This window comes from Canis aureus, chromosome 23 (assembly GCF_053574225.1).
Source record: "Canis aureus isolate CA01 chromosome 23, VMU_Caureus_v.1.0, whole genome shotgun sequence".
NCBI classification, from domain to species: domain Eukaryota; kingdom Metazoa; phylum Chordata; class Mammalia; order Carnivora; family Canidae; genus Canis; species Canis aureus.
Genome location: NC_135633.1, coordinates 51263380 through 51267218, shown reverse-complemented (window position 1 = coordinate 51267218; position 3839 = coordinate 51263380). Strand labels below are relative to the sequence as shown.

The window sequence follows — 3839 nt, the reverse complement described above, 5'->3', positions numbered from 1 at the left end:
CACAGGATATAAAATGAACTTTCAGAAATTTGTTGCATTTCTATACACCAATAATGAAGCAGTAGAATGATTAATGAAGGAATCAGTTCCATTTACAATTGCACTAAAATCTATAAGATACCTAGGGAAAATCTAACCAAAGAGGTAAAAGATCTGTCTTCTGTAGACTATAGAATGCTAGGAAAGAAACTGAAGTTGAATCTACACTTTAAAACAAAACCGAAGGGGTGCTTTGCTGGCTCAGTCCATAGAGCTGAGACTCTTGATCTCAGGGTTGTGAGTTCCAGCTCCTTGTGGGCATAGAGCCTACTTAAAAAATAATACAAAACAGGGGATCCCTGGGTGGTGCAGTGGTTTGGCACCTGCCTTTGGCCCAGGGTGCAAGCCTGGAGACCTGGGATCGAGTCCCACATCGGGCTCCTGGTGCATGGAGCCTGCTTCTCCCTCTGCCTGTGTCTCTACCTCTTTCTCTCTCTCTGTGACTATCATAAATAAATAAAAATTTTAAAAAATTAAAAAAAAATAATACAAAACAAAACAAAAACCCCAGAACTATATAACTTAATATAATTAATTTTAATTAAATTTTAATTAATCCATAGAAACTATGGATTACATGTTATTTATATATCATAAAGTTTAATCTTTATTTAATGTAAATTTTGATATACAATTTTCTTGAAATGAATTTGACTTTTCTTAAAGCTTTCCAATGACTGACTTCCATAGACTGCATCTGTTTTCAAGGCAAAGATAACCAATAGTTAAACAGATCTGCTTCCTTGTGCCTTTTTGATTGATTCCAACACTTTTCTCCTTCCTTAGCTGATATTTGATGCCATTTTTTTTCCAGTCAGCTATTTTATTTATTTTTTTATTTTTTATTTTTTATATATTTTTTTAATTTATTTTTTATTGGTGTTCAATTTACTAACATACAGAATAACCCCCAGTGCCCGTCACCCATTCACTCCCACCCCCCGCCCTCCTCCCCTTCTACCACCCCTAGTTCGTTTCCCAGAGTTAGCAGTCTTTACGTTCTGTCTCCCTTTCTGATATTTCCCACACATTTCTTCTTCCTTCCCTTATATTCCCTTTCACTATTATTTATATTTTTTAATGTATTACTTTCCTACTTCTCTTCCAATAGAGCTGTTTGAGCTCATCAATTCTGCTCTGGACCTACCTCCCAGGACTAAACACAACAATATAGATACAGGTGGGACACATCACAGTTCAAGACAATTGTTAGTTCTCTCTCTCTCTTTTTTTTTTTTTCAAAACTATTCCTTTAAAAATTTTTTTTAATGTAACTAAAGGGGCATTAACATTTTGAGAGACTCCTTCTTAGTGTTGGTTCCTGTCAAGTTCCATTAACAATAGTTCTTTTTCCTTACTTAATGGGGTCTTTTCTTGAATATCTGATCATTGCTAGATAGTAGAGGATAGAGTCATAATAGTAATTTGAGATTTCTCAAGGTCATAGTGCTTCATATTCCTGATGCAATTCCTATGAATCCTACCTCCTTGAAAACAAAACTATAAAACTCTTCAGGCACAATTTGTAAAGAATGTAGTTAATTCATGCCATAAAGTTACTCTACGTCAGTGTAAGTTACTCATATTGCCTCTAATTTAGTCTTAAAGTCACTAAAATCCAAAAGATGATTCAAATGGTTGTTTTGAGTACAATTCATTATTCGTTTGTGCTTTGAAAGATGAAGACAGTTATCTCCAAATGAAATTAGCACATTCAGGGATCCCTGGGTGGCGCAGCGGTTTGGCGCCTGCCTTTGGCCCAGGGCGTGATCCTGGAGACCCGGGATCGAATCCCACATCGGGCTCCCGGTGCATGGAGCCAGCCTGCTTCTCCTTCTGCCTGTGTCTCTCTCTCTCTCTCTCTCTCTCTCTCTCTCTCTCTCTCTGTGACTATCATAAATAAATAAAAAATTAAAAAAAAAAGAAATTAGCACATTCAATAAGCAATACAATAGTAAATATCTAAATTTTGCCATTATGGCAAGGTCAAATGTGGTATTTTCTACTCTGTTGATTCAGATTTATGACCCAAATGAGGTTACTGCTTATGCACAAAGTACAATTAAATCAAGGTTAGACAAGACAACTTCTCTGGCATAGGACAGAGCACCAAGAAATTATATAGCATTGTTAAAATATGGATTAGGATTACTCTTAATGATATATTATCTGGCTTTCTTAAATATTAGCAGGGTAAATCTTTATCCCTAATCTTTATTTGTGTGTGTGTGTGTGTGTGTGTGTGTGTGTGTTCACTTACTTTACTAACACTACATTTACCATGTTATCACCATGGAATGTAAATTCAGGTTAGACAAGAAAATTTCACATATACTAAAGCATTCTGAATTATGCCAAAGTTTTTGTATAGATGTCTGACCAAACCGACTTGCTGATGAATCATCAATCACTTCAAATATAGGTAATTTGTTAACATTTATGATTCTTACAGAGAAAATAAACAAACTTCAAACATTTAAAAAGTATTTTTCATTTACCTTTGCATTAGTACTTAAAATACACATTTCTATTTCAAGATGACATTTAAAAATTCTAATACAACATCAGCATAAATATAACTCTGCAATTACAAAAAAAGCTAAACTGGGATCCACAGTTAAGTTATTCTCATGTTTACAAGTACGGTTCTGAAATAAATACTACTAAGCAGCTGTTATCGGCTTTTTGGGTTTGGTTTAAATACACATATTTTCAGTTGTGGGGAAGCTTATATTCTTTGCACTGTTCTGAAAGGATTAAGAGCCCTAAAAACTGAAGTACTCAGTCTGCAAAACAGGCAGAAAAAAGTTAAATTAAATAGGATTCCTATATAACATCAAAAGCATGTGATATTCTGTAGCAATTGGGAGTACTTCAGAATTGGCAAACTGTCCTCTTTACAACTAATTTTAACAGGAGAGTTTAAGAAGGAGCATATTTTATCACTACATTTAAAGTGACAAGTTTCTTTTGTGCTAATTTGACTCCCGTGAATGACCTAGCTGTTAATTGGTCACCAGTAATTTGGTTACCAGGCAAATCAAGCCTGCAAGAAAGGAAGCCAATATCTAAATTACCATATTATTGTCTGACCCATTCAAATGATTTATTTTCAACATAAACATAAAAACTCACTATGAGATGCCTAACTAAAAAGCAAGCACCACCAACAAAACCAAGACAGCTTCTCTTCTTTTAAGGTTTAGGCTTTGCCCAGAATTCCTTATACATGGAATAGCCCATACCAAGAGTCATTGCTCTCACAACAAAGCCTTGGGCTGCCACACGCATGTGGATCAGGTGAACAGACATTTTAGTATTTCCCCCGCTCTTTAATTTATATAATCCATATGCAACGATTGCTGCAAACCCCGCCATTCCAATGGGAACAAATGGTGCCTCTTTAGCTTTTCGGATAAGTTTAGATCCCTGATCTTCATCATATGAAGAAAGAGAAACATCTGTGCCAGTTGACATTGTGACTGAAGAATCCTCCGAAGACAACGCTCTGCCCAAACTCCAACCCGCTTCTGGCTCTCACCCACGCCCGCGGTGCAGCCGGCTTCTTCTCGTCCCGCCCCTTTATCCCTAATCTTGAGTTTAATTTATAAAATATACGTATATTTTTAAAAGATTTTATTTATTTATTCATGAGAGACAGAGAGAGAGAGAGAGAGAGAGAGAGAGAGGCAGAGACACAGGCAGAGGGAGAAGCAGGCTCCATGCAGGGAGCCTGATGTGGGACTCGATCCCGGGTCTCCAGGATCAGGCCCTGGACTGAAGGCAGCGCTAAACCGCTG

General features: G+C 36.6%; 1 pseudogene; it reads right to left on the bottom strand.

Moving 5' to 3' along the window:
* Window positions 1–2458: 2458 nt before the first annotated feature.
* On the bottom strand, window positions 2459–3583 carry LOC144295521 (HIG1 domain family member 1A, mitochondrial pseudogene; annotated as a pseudogene).
* Window positions 3584–3839: the final 256 nt, after the last annotated feature.